Raw genomic sequence first — 19,647 nt, 5'->3', positions numbered from 1 at the left:
AGACCAGCCGACTCCAGGTCAGTTGCCGCCTTGAAAGTGACCCCATAGGAGAAAGCGCAGGTGAAGGTGTTGGTTGAGCGGGTGGTCCAGCTCATCCGCAACGGCATGACCGGTATGGATCTTTTGGAGGTCTTCCTTAAACGACGCATCCATCCGCTCCAAGCCCGTGACCATCCGATGTGGATGTACTCGGGTATTGAGGATTCCACTCGGATCCACCCAGAGGAGGTCGACGAGGACACCGTGGAGAAGTCGCTGAAAAGCATCACTGGCAACAAGGATAACCCCAGGGGGTCCAGGAGAGTCCCTCCGTTCGACAACTCACGCCAACCAGACAAGGTCCAACTCTAAATTTCCGAGTGTTCTCTTGATTCATCATGCAATTGCTCATTGACAACCAACTGATTTTTGCTTCGCTTGTTATCTTTCAGACCCTTACTGAGATGTACTCGATGCCCAACGGGGGGCAGGAGCAGGATCCGGAGGGGGAGGCGAGCGGAGGTGAGAGCGGCGAGTGGCACCCTGATGAAGAGGAGGACGAGGAGAGTGACGACCCGAGTGATGAAGAAGAGGTCGACTCACCCCCTCGTAGGGAAAAACGATCCAAGCACGCTCACGACCCGGCAAGCATCCACGACAAAGCGACCGCACTGACTGGACAGTCGTCGAAGCGCCCACAGACGTCTTCTCTAGTGCCGACTGAGAGGGCACCGAAGCAACCAAAAGCTGCACCGTCTCCAACGTCGACTGATAAGGCACAGAAACAACTGAAAGCCGCATCATCCAAACCGCTGAAGGCTTTGCCCAAGATCAAAGTGGCCATTCCTACTGTCTCTGGGTATTAATCAGACCTGATCCTTTGGTTGACTCGGTGCGATAGACGTGACCGACTGAATATTTAAATTTTGCAGAGCTGCTACCTCGGGGACTTCCACCTGCAAGTAAGAAGATGAAGAAATGGAATATGCAGTCACCAACAACCCAGGTACAACCCTCGTAATCCTGTCTTTGGTTACTTGGTCGATTAAATTCTGATGACTGATCTGGGGTCGACTGATCTCTTTGCATCTCCTCCCAATATCATTGAGCTTCCAGATGATGACGAGGACGTGCCGCTGAGGCCCAGGAAAAACAAGAAGGCCCAATCGGAACCGGCGGCAGAGCTACTAGTTCAACAACTTGAAGATGTGAGTGATACATGTCCGTCGTATCTATAATTTTTGATTGTTCCATGCCAATATTCTACAACTTTCATATACTTTTGGCAACTTTTTATACTATTTTTGGGACTAACATATTGATCCAGTGCCCAGTGCCAGTTCCTGTCTATTGCATGTTTTTTGTTTCGCAGAATATCCATATCAAACGGAGTCCAAATGGGATAAAAACGGACGGAGATACTTTTTGGAATATTTGAAAAATTCCAGAAGAAAAATCCACGCGAGACGGTGCCCGAGGTGGTCACGAGCCAGGGGGCGTGCCCCTACCCTCGTGAGCCACCCGTAAGGCGGTTGACGCTCTTCTTTTGCCGCAAGAAAGCTAATTTTCGGAAAAAATCACGGCGAAGGTTTCAGGCCAATCGGAGTTACGGATCTCCATATATACACGAAACGGTGAAACAGAGCCAGGAGAAAACGCAGAAACAGAGAGAGACAGAGAGATAGATCCAATCTCGGAGGGGCTCTCGCCCCTCCCACGCCATGGAGGCCAAGGACCAGAGGCCAAACCCTTCTCCCATCTAGGGAGGAGGTCAAGGAAGAAGAAGAAGAAGGGGGCCCTCTCCCCCTTGCTTCCGGTGGCGCCAGAGTGCCACCGGGGGCCATCATCATCACCGTCACCTTCACCAACAACTTCACCGCCTTCACCAGCAACTCTTCCCCCCTCTGTGCAGCGGTGCAACCTCTCTCTTACCCGTTGTAATCTCTACTTAAACATGGTGCTCAACGCTATATATTATTTCCCTATTGTCGTGGTTTTGTCACGGCAGATGTCCTAGAGAAAGGACTTAGTCGTGGAGCCATCGCAACGGGTTAGCTTGAAGGGGTGAAAGCGGACACAGGAACGCAAGAGAGTTTATACTAGTTTGGCCCCTTCGATGAAGGTAAAAGCCTACGTCTAGTTGTGATGGAATTGATGGGGTTTCGATGACCAGGGAGCAAACAAGCTTCGCCTATGTCTCGAGTTGTTGTCTGTTGTCCTTGAACCGCCGCCGGGTCGTCCCCTTATATACACGGGTGATGCCCGTCGGTTCACAGAGTCCCAATACCGGCTCATAGATGTGTCCGGTTTGGTCTCTACTTATTCCTAACTTACAATACAAGTTAAATCCCAACGCCGGTTTACGGCTACAGGCCTTGAACCGACCATGGGCCTTGAGCCCTCATATGCCTTCTTAGGCTTTAACATACTTAACTAATAACGAAGTTAACCCGGCCCAGATAGGCCGGTTTACGCCCAGTAGTGATATCCCCAACATTAGGCCCGAGATTGATTTGAACATGTTCATGTCAATCCTTTAGCAAAAATCTTCATCTTCAATATCTTCTTGTAGTTTGTTGAACCGCCGTGATGTCATCTTCTCTGGTCGTTGTAAACCAGCGTGACGTCACCTGTTATAAAGGACCTTAATAGGTCTGCGACAATTAAGGCGACATCTTCGTTTCCAAACCCACGGTCCCTTGATTTTCGCGCCTAACTCCTGTCCCTTGCCTTATAAATAGGACCGAAGGGTCATTTCTTTTTCCCCTCCGTGCCCTTGTGCTTCGTCTTCCTCGCGTCGCCCAGCTTCGGAGCTCCGCCGCCACCGTCAACCTCTGCATCAACCTTGGCCGCTGCATCAACCTGGGCGCACCAGAGCACCGCGGCAACCTTCCGCGTCTTTCTCATCTCCAGTAAGTCTTCTGTTCTTTTCAACACAGATCTGCTCTAGGGTTTCATGTTCTTCTAGTGTTCATCGCCTGTTTCGTGTTCATACGATAACTCCTAGATGCATCTGTGAATCCTTACTCTGTGTAGCGGTAGCTTTTAGCATCCGCCTTCAGTTTCATGCCTCAAGACCATAGATCTTTATGTATCTCTGCCCATTGATTCAGTACTGTTCTTTTTTGAACCTTGAATATTTTCCTTATTTTTTGAACTTGCTTCAGAACCGTCGCTGTAGAGAAGTCTTATGAAATCTGTTTCTGTAAACTTACTCATCTGCTTCAATGTTTAGACCAGGCGGTTTAACTTTGTAGAAAAAAATGCCAAACCGGTATATACCATTAGTCCCCTTATTGAACCGCCAGATGTTGTTGCTTCATAAAACTCCGGTTTAGATAGATCTGTCTCCGGTTTAACATTGCACATACCAATGTACCTTAATCAATGCATTTTTGAACCGGGATCATCTACCTTGTAGATTTCATCATGGCCAAGTAAGTATCTGAGTGCAACTGGGTTCCTTCTCGCGTCACAGAGGCTCAACTGGATGATTTAGTCCTGATCGGCGCCTTAGGCAGCAAAGATGCCATCCATTGGAGGGCTCCTGGCAAAGAATGCCCTCCCACACCTCAAGAAGGAGAGGTCGTCATTTTCGTAGATCACTTAGCCCGGGGCCTTAAGCCGCCCGGTTCTAAATTTTACCGGGACGTTTTAGCTGATTTTCAACTCCACCCACAAGACACTGGTCCCAACTCTGTTACAAACATGTGTCACTTCCAAGTGCTCTGTGAGGCGTTCTTTCAAGAGGAGCCCACAGTGGAGTTGTTCAAAGACTGTTTCCATCTAAACTGCCGTACTGAGTTTTCTGATGGTCCCAATACGGAATTGGGTGGTGTGGCGATTCAGAAAAGGAAAGAGGTCACATACCCTCATGCCAAGCTACATAGCCACCCCAAAGAGTGGAATCAAACATGGTTCTATTGCAAAGACACCTCCCCTGCTGGTGAAAATCCTTTGCCTGGCTTTCGTCCGGAGCGGCTTAGCAATACACACCCCTTTCCACAAAGGTTGACTGCCAAAGAGAGAAGCAAATACGCTCCTCAACTGTCCAAGCTCAGAGCCTTTATGGCCAATGGTTTAACAGGAGTTGATCTCGCTCGCTGTTGGATATCATGGAGCATACTACCCCTTAGTCAGCGCTCCGGTTTGATGTGCGAGTATACTGGCAGTGTTGATGACCCACTGCGACATGCCAACATCCAGCTCACCGATGAAGAAATCACAGAGGCTGTGAATAAGATGCTGAATGAACCGGAACACATATGTGCTAAAACCGGCCTGCTTCCCTTCTGTGCCACCAACAAACTGCCAGCTGTAAGAGTTTGATTTTTCTTTTTGCTGAATCTGTTATTGATATATCTGGTCATTGTTTAATATCAGTGTCTGTGTAACCAGGGCAATGATCCGTTTTGGAGCAAGAAACTGCCGCAGGAGAAACCAGAAAAACCAGACAAACCGAAAAGACCAACCCGGCAAAAGACTAAAGCTGTGAAGAAGACTGCCCACAGGAAAAGAACCACTGCATGCTCTAATCCGGCCCCTGATGATGATGTGGATAATCCGGACCTTGAGGTAGGGCTTATTTTTCATGCGTCTTATTGATGATGATATTTGTCAGGATGATGCCGAAGCCAGCCATGCTGATGCTGCAGAGGTAATTATTCTCTCTTCCGATTCAGAACCTTTGCCTTCACTAAAAATCCATCAGGCAAACCGGAAAGTTAAATTTTCTCATCCTCTTGCTTATTTGGATCCCAAATATCTTATGAAGACCCAACAGCATGAAGCTCGTCGCACAACCCGGCACAGCGGCCAGGTAGTTACCTCCGCCGGTTTACCGAACAGTCCGGTTTGGAAACGCCGTTTAGAGGTCTCTAATTTGCTTGTCAGTGCTTGTCCTAAAGCGGGCTGCTTTCGTCAACCTCTTAATCCATCTGACTCCGATTACCAGGTTACTTCCCACTCATCCTCTGGCGAGTCATCGGCTACTCAGCTGCCACCGCTCAAAACGGTGCTTGGGTAAGTTATACTTATCATAATATTTGCAGTACATCACCTTGGAACATATGCTGTATTTGATTTTGTTATTCCTTTCAGGGCCAAGCCTAGGCCAAGCAAGAAGGCTCGCCTGGACAAAGCGGCCGAAGAGGATGCCGTCCTGGAACCGGGCAAAACACCAGATCTTGAAGCGGCTATTCCTGAGGATATACCCAATGATCCACCGCAGCAGGACGATGATCTTATTGCTGAAGAGAGACCTATTGATATCTTAAGTCCTGTCAATCAGCCCACAAGCTCCATCCGGATTGAGAAATCCACTGGTCCGACAAAGCCTACTGACAAGCCAACAGCCCCAGTGCAAACCGGCGATACCAAGGATGATGAGGTTGTCATTATTGGCATTGGCCATACAGAGCCAAGCAATCCTGTCGCTTTGTCCAAACATACTGCCAAGGAAGAATTTGCTGCCTTTGGCAAAGGCAAGTGGAATGCTGATCTGGCGACTTACGTTGCTCTAAGCGCCCAAGATATCCATTCCGGCTACCTGAACCGGCTGTATACCAGTCGTGACTATGAAGCCGGTCTGGTTAACATGATGAAAGGTAAATATGAGGTAATTTCCATATGCTCTTTCCTGCTTGTATATTTCAATTCTTGTTGACGCTCCTATCTCCCGAGGGCCGGTTTGTAATCTTGTTTCAAACTGGGACTTACTAATATAAATCTTAATGCTTTGAAATTCGCTGATGTAGTCCCCAAGGGCCAGTTCAACTTAGCGTAGTTAAACCAGGACTTTAAGTAATTGAGATCGCCGCATCAGAATATATACGAGCAAATAGCCATTATCCCCCAAGTGCCAAGTTGAATACTTGTATTGATCTTGGGACTTTGTAAGAAATTGAAAGATGAAGATCGAATATGCATTAGCCCCCAAGTGCCAAGTGCATAACTTGTTATGTGGTTGGTACTTCAATCCTTGTACCGTTTTGCTGAATCATATAACTGTCTGCATGCAGGTTGAGCTGAAGACGAAAGAAAGCCAAGTTGCCAATCTCCAAGAAAATCTGAAATCCCAACAAGCTGAAACCTCCAAAGCAAAAGAGGAATTAACCAGCGCTTTAAGCGCCATGGAACAGCTTAAGGAGAGCTTCAAGAAGAAGCGGGCGGATTGGGCCACTGAAAAATCCGCTTTAATCAAACGAGCAGAAGATGCCGAGGCTGCACTAAAACCGGTGGCGGATGAACTGACCAGCATAAAGCAGCACGTGCATGCCATGACCACTGCTATCTTTGGTAAGCCGGTTTAACTTCTAAATTGATTCTGCCGTCTTACAGAGCTGCCGGTTTGTTAACCCTTTATGATATTTCAGGGACACGCATTGGTCACTTGGGGTCAGATGTGTGGAAGAAATTGAAAGCCGCCTATACGTTGATCGAACAACTGTACACTGGTGTACAACATATCATCTGTACTGCATCCCACAACAAACCGGCGCCCACTTTGATTCAGGACACTCTGACGAAACTGTCGGTGCTTCCTGCCCGGGTTGAAGAGCTGAAGAAATCTGCTGCTCGAACCGGCGCGATCAATGCCTTAATCCAGGCAAAAGCTTGGGTGCCGGATTTTGATCCTATTGAAGCGGCTCAGGGCTATCCCAGCTTGAAGGAAGACGGGTCAGAGTTTAGTGAAGCGGATCTGCGAGCAATAAACCGGGAGGTGCGTCCGCTAGCTTGTCAATTGGCTGAAGAAGCAGACTTGTCTCATTATCAAGCCCAATATGACAAGCAAAACAAGCGAGTAGCTGCACCAACTCATGAAGCGGAAAATCTTATCCCTCCAATCCGTAAGCATACTTACGCTCCCGATATTGAACCGTCGTTGCTGATCCATGATGAAGCTGTCTTTCGAGCATTAATGGGAATCGACTGGACAACTGTTGATGTCCAGCCGCTGGGTAGAGAAACTGAAGTTGAAGTGGCGCAGGATGACCCACAACCATTAGGCCAGGCTGGTGACCAAGCTTGAGCTGGAAGCTGGTTTAAAACTGCTTCTCCCTTGCGAAAAACAATGATCTTATTGTGGGCACCGTGTTGCCTTGTAATAGGCTAGCTGATACTCTTGATGTTGATATGCCTTCGTGCATAATTACTGCAACTTGCTCTTCCTTTGGGTGATGAACTTTCCAAAGTACTTTCTGCAATAAAAAATCTTAAAGTGCCACCGCGGTTGTACCGTCAGGCGGAATATGATGTCTGCATATATGAAATCAAAACATCTGAAATTTAAGTATATGACCAAATTTTTGAGATACATAATACCTGCCATCGTTGGGCGTGAAGTTGGCTTGGCCAATCTTGAAGCGGAGGTTTATAAACCCACACTGTTGGAGGAGATAGCAGCTCCTGTATATATATGATGCCGGTTTACCGTGTAAACCGTGTCGGGTTATAATAAACACCGCGTTATTCCGTAATAGGAAAAAAATCAAACCAAGCAAATAGTCTCCAGATTAAAAATGGACCGTGTTCCGTCAATAGACAGTGTGAACCAGTTTAAAATTTTGTCGGTTTAAAAAATGCAATAAAAGAAAGAAATATCTTTCAAAGAAAAGTGTAAAGCAAAGGCAATGACAAAACCGTTTGCAAAAAGAGGCTTATTTGAGCTGATCAGATGGCGTTACCATGGTCGAACACGACCAAGCTCCCGATAGGTGTAGCTATGGTTCAAGTCAGCTAGGTCCCCAAATGAAACCGTGGCATTTATGCCGATCAAGTGGCATGTCAATGGTTCGGGTTCGACCAAGCCCCCAAGTGATTCTGTGGCCTTAGGCCAATCAAGAGGCATGACTGGTTCAGACGTGACCAAGTCCCCAAGTGATCTGGTGGCTCTCGCCTATCAAGAGGTATTGCATTGGTTCGGACACGACCAAGCCCCCAAGTGATATAACATGATGCTTTTGAAAAGCTAACTCAAGGGGTAAACCGGAGGCCGCTTTAGAACAACTCCGTGTAACCACACATGATGTAAAAGAACAGATACCCCGCTTTAGCTGAGGTTCCGGTTTATTATATTTAATCATAATATATACATCGTCGTAATATGTACATAAGTAGAGCCAATGGCTCAGGTATAGTAAGGCCGAAGATGAGCTATGTTCCACGGCTTGTTGGTCTCCTCCTCTGATGTACGTGAGTCTTTATGCTCTCGAATATCGATCAGATAGTATGACCCATTGTGCAGATTCTTGCTGACCACGAAAGGCCCCTCCCAAGGTGGGGATAGCTTATGCATATCAGTCTGATCTTGGATGAGCCGAAGCACCAAATCTCCTTCCTGAAAGGTTCTGGTTCTGACTTGGCGACTATGATAACGACGAAGATCATGTTGGTAAATCGCCGATCGGGCGGCTGCTATGTCACGCTCTTCATCCAACCGGTCCAAAGCATCTTGCCGTGCTGTCTCGTTGTTCGCTTCAACATAAGCTGTCACACGAGGTGAATCATGACGGATATCACTGGGGAGAACCGCCTCCGCTCCGTAAACCATGAAGAACGGTGTGTATCCTGTTGATCTGTTGGGTGTGGTATTGATGCTCCATAACACAGATGGTAATTCTTCTACCCAACAACCCAGCATTCTCTGCAAAGGAACCATGATCCGGGGCTTGATGCCTCTCAAGATCTCTTGATTAGCCCTTTCTGCTTGACCATTGGACTGTGGGTGTGCCACTGATGAAACGTCAAGCCGGATATGCTCCCGTTCACAGAACTCCTTCATGGCACCCTTGGACAAATTGGTACCATTATCTGTGATGATACTGTGTGGAAAGCCAAACCGGAAAATCACTTTTTTGATGAACTGAACCGCCGTGGCTGCGTCACACTTGCTAACAGGTTCTGCTTCCACCCACTTTGTAAACTTGTCAACCGCCACCAAGAGGTGAGTCTTCTTATGTTTGGACCTTTTGAAAGGCCCAACCATATCCAGCCCCCAAGTCGCAAACGGCCAAGTAATTGGAATCATTCTCAATTCTTGAGCCGGCAGATGAGCACGGCTTGAGAACTTTTGGCAACCGTCACATCGTCTGACCAGATCCTCCACATCAGCATGGGCAGTTAACCAATAGAAGCCATGGCGAAACGCCTTAGCTACCAAAGATTTTGAACCGCGTGGTGACCACAATCTCCTTCGTGGATCTCACGCAAAATTTCACAGCCTTCTTCAGGAGACACACAACGTTGAAACACCCCTGATATACTGCAATGATGCAGCTCGCCATTGAAAATAGTCATGGACTTGGACCGCCGGACTATCTGTCGGGCCAGAATCTCATCCTCTGGTAACTCGCCCCGGTTCATGTACGCCAGGTAAGGAAGCGTCCAATCCGGAATGACATGAAGAGCTGCCACCAATTGAGCCTCCGGATCAGGAATAGCCAAATCCACTTCACCAGGGAGCTTGACCGACGGGTTGTGTAGCACATCCAAAAAAACATTGGGCGGGACCAGTTTGCGCTGAGAGCCCAGCCGGCTTAAAGCGTCCGCCGCTTAATTCTTCCGTCGGTCCACGTGGTCCACCTGATAGCCTTTAAAATGACCTGCAACAATATCCACCTCACGACGATATGCTGCCATGAGTGGGTCCTTGGAGTCCCAAGTGCCAGACACTTGTTGAGCCACAAGATCCGAGTCACCGAAGCACTTAACTCGACTTAGGTTCATCTCCTTAGCCATCCGGAGACCATGGAGCAAGGCTTCATACTCAGCTGCATTGTTAGTACAAGGAAACATTAAGCGAAGAACGTAACAAAACTTATCACCTCGTGGGGAAGTGAATACGACTCCAGCCCCCGAGCCTTCCAATTGCCTGGATCCATCAAAATGGATGGTCCAATATGTGTGATCTGACTTTTCCTCAGGTGCTTGCATTTCTGTCCAATCATTGATGAAATCAACCAGTGCTTGAGACTTCACCGTCGTCCGAGGCACATACTTCAATCCGTGCGGCCCAAGCTCTATAGCCCACTTGGCAATCCGGCCAGTCGCTTCCTGGTTCTGGATGATATCCCCCAAAGGAGCATAATTGACCACCGTAATTGGGTGCCCTTGGAAGTATTGCTTAAGCTTCCGGCTTGCCATAAAAACTCCGTACACCAGCTTCTGCCAATGCGGATACCTTTGCTTGGACTCAATGAGTACCTCGCTGATATAATAGACCGGACGTTGAACCGGATACTCCTTACCTGCCCCCTTTCGCTCCACTACAATAGCCACGCTGACCGCACGAGCATTAGCAGCAACATATAGCAGTAACGGCTCCTTATCAATGGGAGTGGCGAGCACAGGCAGATTGGCCAATTGCCGCTTTAAGTCTTCAAATGCTTCATCAGCAGCAGAACTCCAGACGAACTGATCCGTGTTCTTCAACATCTGATACAAAGGGATTGACTTCTCACCAAGGCGGCTGATAAACCGGCTTAATGCGGCAATCCGGCCTGCCAGGCATTGAACATCATTGATACACTTCAGTTTAGGCAGGGAGGTGATGGCTGTGATCTTCTCCGGATTAGCCTCAATTCCCCTGTTGGACACCAGAAAACCCATTAACTTGCCCGCCGGTACACCAAAGACACACTTGTCCGGATTAAGCATCATCTTGTACGTCCTTAGGTTATCAGAGGTTTCCTTCAAATTGTCAACCAGAGTCTCCTTCTCCCTGGACTTAACCACGATATCATCCACGTAAGCATGTACATTACGGCCAATCTGCTTGTGAAGACAATTTTGTACACATCGTTGATAAGTTGCCTGGGCACTTTTGAGCCCAAAGGGCATAGACACATAGCAGAAGGCTCCAAAGGGAGTTATGAATGTCGTCTTCTCCTGGTCCTTAACTGCCATTTTGATCTGATGATAGCCAGAATATGCATCCAAAAAACTTAAACGCTCACAACCCGCCGTAGCATCAATGATTTGATCAATACGGGGGAGGGCAAAAGGATCTGCTGGACAAGCCTTATTAAGATCTGTGTAATCCACACACATGCGCCAGGTGCCGTTTTTCTTAAGGACTAGCACCGGATTGGCAAGCCACTCAGGGTGAAAAACTTCAACAATAAAACCAGCTGCTAAGAGCCTGGCTACCTCTTCTCCAATCGCCTTGCGTATTTCTTCGTTAAACCGGCAGAGGAACTGTTTCACCAGTTTGTATTTAGGATCCACATTAAGGGTGTGCTCAGCGAGTTGCCTCGGTACACCTGGCATGTCAGAGGGCTTCCATGCAAAAATGTCCCGATTCTCACGGATGAACTCGATGAGCGCGATTTCCTATTTTGGATCCAAGTTGGCACTGATGCTGAACTGCTTGGACGAATCGCCAGGTACGAAGTCAACAAGCTTAGTTTCTGCTGCCGATTTGAACTTCAGGGCCGGATCATGCTCCGTAGTTGGCTTTTTTAATGGAGTCATGTCCGCCGGATCAACACTGTCCTTATAATACTTCAGCTCCTCGATGGCACAAACCGACTCTGCGTAAGCCGCATCTCCTTCCTCGCACTCCAAAGCGATTTTACGGCTTCCGTGAACCGTTATTGTCCCCTTGTAACCCGGCATCTTGAGCTACAAATACACATAACAGGGCCGTGCCATAAACTTGGCGTAGGCCGGTCGCCCAAACAGGGCGTGATATGGACTTTGGATTTTTCACCACTTCAAACGTCAATGTCTCCGACCTGGAATCATGATCATCTCCAAAGGCCACTTCCAGAGCTATCTTACCAACATGATATGCTGACTTGCCAGGTACTACACCATGGAACACCGTATTAGATGGTTTGAGATTTTTATCTGTTAGTCCCATACGACGGAAGGTCTCATAGTATAAGATATTAGTGCTGCTCCCTCCATCCATGAGCACTTTGGTGAACTTGTAACCTCCCACCTGAGGTGCCACCACCAGAGCCAACTGACCCAGATTATCAACCTGGGGAGGGTGATCCTCTCTGCTCCATATGATTGGCTGTTCAGACCAGCGTAGATAACGGGGCACGGCCGGTTCAACAGAGTTGACTGCCCGCCTCTGAACCTTCCGGTCTCGCTTGTCCAAGCTAGTGGTGAAGACATGGTACTGCCCACTATTCAACTGCTTCGGGTTGCTCTGGTAACGTGACTGTTGCTGCTGCTGGTTATAACCACCCTGGTTGTTCTGATTATTTTGATTATTATGTCCGCCCGGATTACCATTAAATCCTGAACCGGAATTTCCTCGACCGTAACCCGGCCCGGATCCTGAGCCACCGCCGGAGCCGTGATCATACCGGAAAGCATTAGAATTCTTGAACTCCTGCATAATAAATCAATCCTTCCAAAGGTGGTTTGCTGGCACCTCCTTCGTCCCATGTCTTGGACAGGGCTGGCTCAGTAGATAATTTAGGCGATCCGGGTTAGGGTTGGGTGCCCCACTGCGATTTTTCGGATTACCCTTGCGTCGCTGGCCATTGTCCTGCGCGTTGGTATTAGCCACAAAGTCCATGTTACCATCCGCTTTACGCTTGCCTCCACCACCATTGCCTGCCCAGTGATGCTGCTGAACTTTGGAGTTGCTGTTCCTCTTTCCCTTCCCTGCCTTGTCATCATCAGATTCGGGATCCTTGGTACTATCAGAATCGGCATACTTTACCAAAGCAGCCATGAGGGTCCCCATGTCAGTGCAATGGTGCTTCATCCGTCCCAACTTCAGCTTTAGGGGCCCAAACCGGCAGTTGCTTTCTAGGGTTAAGACTGCGGTGTCAGCGTTGATGCGGTCTGATGGATGCAACACTTGTGAGACCCAGCGCACCCAATGATTCGTCGATTCTCCTTCCTCCTGGACATAGGCAGCTAAGTCTACTATCGACTTGGGCTGCTTACATGTATCCTTGAAATTATTGATAAACCGGGCTCGTAATTGGGCCCATGAACTGATAGAATTGGCCGGTAAGCTTTTTAACCAAGTGCGGGCCGTTCCTTCAAGCATCATGGTGAAGTATTTCGCACATGCCGCATCTTCCACATCCAGCATCTCCATGGCCATCTCATAGCTCTCCACCCATGTCTCTGGGGGTTGATCTGCCGTGTAATTTGGTACCTTGCGCGGGCCCTTGAAATCCTTGGGCAGGCGCACATTGCGTAAAGCGGGGACAAGGCAAGGCACCCCCAAAGAGCTAGAAGTAACACAGGGTTCGACCGAAATAGTTGGACGAACCGGCATAAGCTGCCGAGCCTGATATTGTGCGGCTAACTCGGCCTCCCTGCGTGCTCGGGCCCGGTCCACCACTTCCTGAGCGTTATCAGAACCACCCGCCGAGTTGTTGCCGCGGGGTGCTCCACGTCATTCATGACTTGACACTGCCGGTTCCTCCATACGCCTGCTATAGCTCCGGCTTGGGCGAGGGGTCGAGTGGATCCGGTCACGGCTGTACGAGTATGCTTCCTGTTGGTCCAAAGCTGTCCTAAGAAGCTCCTTGACCCGTCGCGTCTCTATCGCCTGCGGTGAGTCACCTTCAATTGGAATGGCCTCCAGCCATGCAGCAGCGGCGACGAGATTGTCCATTGGGTTGGAGTAGTGACCCGGAGGTGTTGAAACAGCCTGAGGTATAACGGTGTTTTGACGAGGCGGATCCATCCGACGAGGCTGAACCGGCGCACCGGTCCCAGGAGCTTCCGCCCGGTTTCCCTCCAGCGGATTACTGGTTCCTGCTCCCGGGGTGTTGAAAAGGACTCTGGACTCGAAAACCGAAGGCAAACGGGATCGGTACTTCCTCCTCATGACTTCACGCGACACGTTCTGGTCCAACATGAGCCTCTAGGCTTGTGCGTCTAGAGCGGCCCGCTCTGTGGCCATCCTGGTATCCTCAGCTGCCAAGTCCGCCTTGGCCTGGGTGATCTGTTCCCTTACCTTTGCAATCTCCGCGTTGTGGACATCCCGATCCGCCGGATTAGCTTCCGCCATAAGCACAGCCAATGCATTAAATAGCTCTGATATAACTTGAGCCGGCGGGCGCACAGGGCCTCCTGCCCCGGCAGCCGTCGCCGCTGCTGAACCGGAGGTTGTTGCCGCAGCGGTCGAAGAATGAAGCGCTGCTTGTGTGCTGGCCATGAATATTCCAACTCGGTTGGGAAGATCAAAGGGGTCTGGAATACTGTCGCCGTCGGAACAGCCACCAATCCGGCCATCTTGTAGCTGATATAGAGATTCGGTTTCTCCGGTTGATGACTCATCGCCGGAGTAAATGACGGTCTCAGCGCCAGATCCCGATCCATCCTCATGACCTCCTCCATGGATGACTCCCACGAAGGCACGCTTCATGGCTGGTTTAACCCGGGCAGATCGCGCACGCTGAGCCATTTCGACGAGGTCGGTGCAGATATCCGGCTCAGGGCCCGGTTCTCTGATCTTGCCGATGAAAACGTGTATGCCACCAAAGGGGACCCGGTACCCGTACTCAACTGAGCCGGCCTCGGGGCCCCAGCCTGCATCGTCGATGTAAAGCTTGCCGCGACGACTCTTAGTCATCCGGCCTACGGCATAGCCCTCGAGTCCTTCGAAGCGGCCCTCCAAGAACTTGAAACCATCGTGCGATAGCCCCACGGTGGGCACCAACTGTCATGGTTTTGTCACGGCAGATGTCCTAGAGAAAGGACTTAGTCGTGGAGCCATCGCGACGGGTTAGCTTGAAGGGGTTAAAGCGGACACAGGGACGCAAGAGAGTTTATACTAGTTCGGCCCCTTCGATGAAGGTAAAAGCCTACGTCTAGTTGTGATGGAATTGATGGGGTTTCGATGACCAGGGAGCAAACAAGCTTCGCCTATGTCTCGAGTTGTTGTCAGTTGTCCTTGAACCGCCGCCGGGTCGTCCCCTTATATACACGGGTGACGCCCGTCGGTTCACAGAGTCCCAATACCGGCTCATAGATGTGTCCGGTTTGGTCTCTACTTATTCCTAACTTACAATACAAGTTAAATCCCAATGCCGGTTTACGGCTACAGGCCTTGAACCGACTATGAGCCTTGAGCCCTCATATGCCTTCTTGGGCTTTAACATACTTAACTACTAACGAAGTTAACCCGGCCCAGATAGGCCGGTTTACGCCCAGTAGTGATATCCCCAACACCTATGATGTATGGCTATCCTATGATGTTTGAGTAGATCCGTTTTGTCCTAATGGCTATTTGATGATCAAGATTGGTTTGAGTTGCATGTTTTATTATTGGTGCTGTCCTATGGTGCTCTCCGTGTCACGCAAGCGTGAGGGATTCCTGCTGTAGGGTGTTGCAATATGTTTATGATTTGCTTATGGTGGGTGGCGTGAGTGAACAGAAGCACATACCCGAGTAAGTAGGTTGTTTGCGTATGGGATAAAGAGGACTTGATGCTTTAATGCTATGGTTGGGTTTTACCTTAATGAATCTTTAGTAGTTGCGGATGCTTGCTAGAGTTCCAATCATAAGTGCATATGATCCAAGTAGAGAAAGTATGTTAGCTTATGCCTCTCCCTCAAATAAAATTGTAATAATGATTACCGGTCTAGTTATCGATTGCCTAGGGACAAATAATTTTCTCGTAACAACAAACTCTCTACTAAACCTAACTTAGTTGTGTCTTTATCTAAACAGCCCCTACTTTTTATTTACTTGTTTTTATTATCTTGCATACCTATCCAACAACACCTTCAAAGTACTTCTAGTTTCATAATTGTTCTAGGTAAAGCGAACATCAAGCGTGCGTAGAGTTGTGTCGGTGGTCGATAGAACTTGAGGGAATATTTGTTCTGCCTTTAGCTCCTCATTGGATTCAACACTCTTAGTTATCGAAAGAGGCTACAATTGATCCCCTATACTTGTGGGTTATCAACACCTTTTTCTGGCGCCGTTGCCGGGGAGAAATAGGGTGGGGTGAATATTCCCGTTGTGTACTTGTTTGCTTTATCACTAAGTAATTTTTATTTGCTGTTCTTAGTTGTTCTTTATCTTTATTTATGGATATGGAACACGAAATACCAAAAAAATTAGGTGTACTTGCTACTCATGGAGATGGGGAACCTCCTAAAACCCTCGATGCTGGTGATGTGAAAAATATTATGTACTACTTTAATAATCCTGAGAAACCCCCATTCAATTATGTAATGGGAGTAACGTTGGATCAACGTGAATACTTTAGGGATTATCGCTTGACACAAAAAGGGAAACTATTATGGGATCAAATTCATATATTGAAGTGGTATGCTCGGCAAGTATGCTTGAGTTATGATATTACTTGTTTCTCCAGGATGAAGGCTCCACACCTTCCCTTTTCATGTGAATTTAATGATAATGAAACCTTGGCTTCTTATGCTAGAGGTATATATGATTACTATGATGTGGAACAAATAGGAGAATTTGTTGCTTTTAAGGGTGCTTATGAAATTGAATCTTTGTTTGAAAAGAATGAAGCTTATGATGATGATGTTTATAGGCCTGAAAATTTAGCTATCTTAAAATATTGCTATGATAATTATGAATATAATTCCTATATTAATGCACTTATTGAGAAAGTCTCCGCTGTCCAAGAAGAGACTAATATTTTGCAGGAGTCTATGGAAGAAGAAATTGATGAAACTGTGAGCTCATTGGATGAAAAAGACGAGGAAGAGAGCGAAGAACAAAAGGAGGAAGAGCGGATTGATCACCGGTGCCCACCTTCTAATGAGAGTAACTCTTCAACTCATACATTGTTTAATTCCCCGTCGTGTTTACCGAAGGATGATTGCTATGATGACTGTTATGATCCCTTGGATTCTTTTGAAATATCCCTTTTTGATGATGCTTGTGGCCAAGATGCCAATATGAATTATGCTTATGGAGATGAACTTGCTATAGTTCCTTATGTTAAACATGAAATTGTTGCTATTGCACCCACACATGATAGTCCTATTATCTTTTTGCATTCTCCAAACTACACTATATCGGAGAAGTTTTCTCTTATTAAGGATTATATCGATGGGTTGCCTTTTACCATTGCACATGATGATTTTGATAGATATAATATGCATGTGCTTGCTGCTCCTACTTGCAATTATTATGAGAGAGGAACTATATCTCCACCTCCCTATGTTTCCAATACAATAAAATTGCAAGAAACTGTTTATACTATGCATTGGCCTTTACTTTGTGTGCATGAATTGTTCTTTTATGGCATGCCGATGCATAGGAAGAGAGTTAGACTTCGTTGTTGTATGATATATGTTACTTTGTGCTCACTACTAAATTACAAATCATTGTTAATTAAAATTGGCTTTGATATACCTTGGGATCCGGGTGGATTCATTACTTGAGCACTATATGCCTAGCTTAATGGCTTTAAAGAAAGCGCTGCCAGGGATACAACCCGGAAGGTTTAGGGAGTCATTTATTTCTTTTGAGTGCTTTCATATAGTTTAAAAACAACAAAAATAAAGAGGGGAACCCAAAACTTTTTCTAAAAGAAAAGTGAAAGTGAGAGATACGAGCATTGTGAAAGTGGGAGACGTCCTTGAACTTTGTTCATGCCCATGGGAATTTTGTGAATCTTAGTTACAGAAACTTTTCAATAAAAATAATTATCCCCTTGTACAATTCCATTGTATTATAAAAATAATGTGCCAAGGTTTGCCTTTAGGATGTTTACATTTGCTTGATGGTTTGTACGGTGCAGGACATAAACTTTGGCTGTAGTGCGCGATTTTACATTTTTAGCTGGAACGTCAAATGGTTCGGATTCTTTTTGCACTTTCTTCCTATACAAATTTTTTATTTTTCCTAATTTTGGTAGAATTTTTCAAGTATCATAAGTATGGTGAATGTTCAGATTATTATAGACTGTTCTGTTTTAGACAGATTCTGTTTTTGATGCATAGCTTGCTTGTTTTAATGAAACTGTCAATTTATATTAGTGGATTAAGCCATGCAAAAGTTATACTACAGTAGAAACAATGCAAAAAAAAATATGAATCGGTTTGCTACAGTACTTAGAGTAGTGATTTGCTTTATTATACTAACGGATCTTACCGAGTTTTCTGTTGAAGTTTTGTGTGGTTGAAGTGTTCGATGATCGAGAGGGTCTCGATGTGAGAAGAAGGAAGAGAGACAAGAGCACAAGCTTGGGGATGGCCAAGGCACCCCAAGTAAATATTCAAGGAGACTCAAGCATCTAAGCTTGGGGATGCTGGGAAGGCATCCCCTCTTTCTTCAACAAGTATCAGTATGTTTTCGGATTCGTTTCGTTCATGCGATATGTGCAATCTTGGAGCGTCTTTTGCATTTAGTTTTCATTTTTCTTTTATGCACCATGCTGGTATGAGTTAGTCCTTGGTTGATTTATAGAATGCTCTTTGCACTTCACTTATATTCTTTGAGTATGGCTTTATAGAATGCTTCATGTGCTTCACTTATATCATTTGAAGTTTGGATTGCCTGTTTCTCTTTACATAGACAACCGCCATTTGTAGAATGCTCTTTTGCTTCACTTATATTTGTTAGAGTGTGGGCATATCTTTTGTAGAAAGAATTAAACTCTCTTGCTTCACTTATATCTATTTAGAGAGATGACAGGAATTGGTCATTCACATGGTTAGTCATAAAATCCTACATAAAACTTGTAGATCGCGGAATATGATATGTTTGATTCCTTGCAATAGTTTTGCAATATAAAGATGGTGATATTAGAGTCTTGCTAGTGGGTGGTTGTGAATTGTATAAATACTTGTGTTGAGGTTTGTGATTCTCGTAGCATGCACGTATGGTGAACCGTTATGTAACGAAGTTGGAGCATGAGGTATTTATTGATTGTCTTCCTTATGAGTGGCGGTCGGGGACGAGCGATGGTCTTTTCCTATCAATCTATCCCCCTAGGAGCATGTGCGTAGTACTTCGTTTCGATGACTAATAGATTTTTGCAATAAGTATGTGAGTTCTTTATGACTAATGTTGAGTCCATGGATTATACGCACTCTCACTCTTCCATCATTGCTAGCCTCTCAAGTACCGCGCAAATTTCGCCGGTACCGTAAAGCCACCATATACCTTCCTCAAAACAGCCACTATAGCTACCTATCATGGCATTTCCATAGCCATTCCGAGATATATTGCCATGCAACTTTCATCGTCATCATATACATGACTTGAGCATTCATTGTCATATTGCTTTGCATGATCGTAAGATAGCTAGCATGATGTTTTCATGGCTTGTCCGTTTTTGATGTCATTGCTATGCTAGATCATTGCACACCCCAGTACACCGCCGGAGGCATTCATATAGAGTCATATCTTCGATCTAGATATCGAGTTGTAATATTGAGTTGTAAGTAAATAAAAGTGTGATGGTCATCATTATTAGAACATTGTCCCATGTGAGGTTATCAAAATAAAAGTGGCCAAAGCCCCCCCCCCCAAAAAAAGAAAAAAAAGAGAGAGGCCGAAGAAGCCTACAAAAAAATGAGAGAAAAAGAGAGAAGGGGCAATGTTACTATCCTTTTACCACACGTGTGCTTTAGAGTAGCACCATGTTCTTCATATAGATAGTCTCTTGAGTTATCACTTTCATATACTAGTGGGAATTTTCATTATAGAACTTGGCTTGTATATTCCAACGATGGGCTTCCTCAAATGCC

Source organism: Triticum urartu, chromosome 2 (assembly GCF_003073215.2).
Source record: "Triticum urartu cultivar G1812 chromosome 2, Tu2.1, whole genome shotgun sequence".
Taxonomy (NCBI): domain Eukaryota; kingdom Viridiplantae; phylum Streptophyta; class Magnoliopsida; order Poales; family Poaceae; genus Triticum; species Triticum urartu.
The sequence above is the reverse complement of the archived record's forward strand: the minus strand, read 5'-3'. Positions refer to the sequence as shown.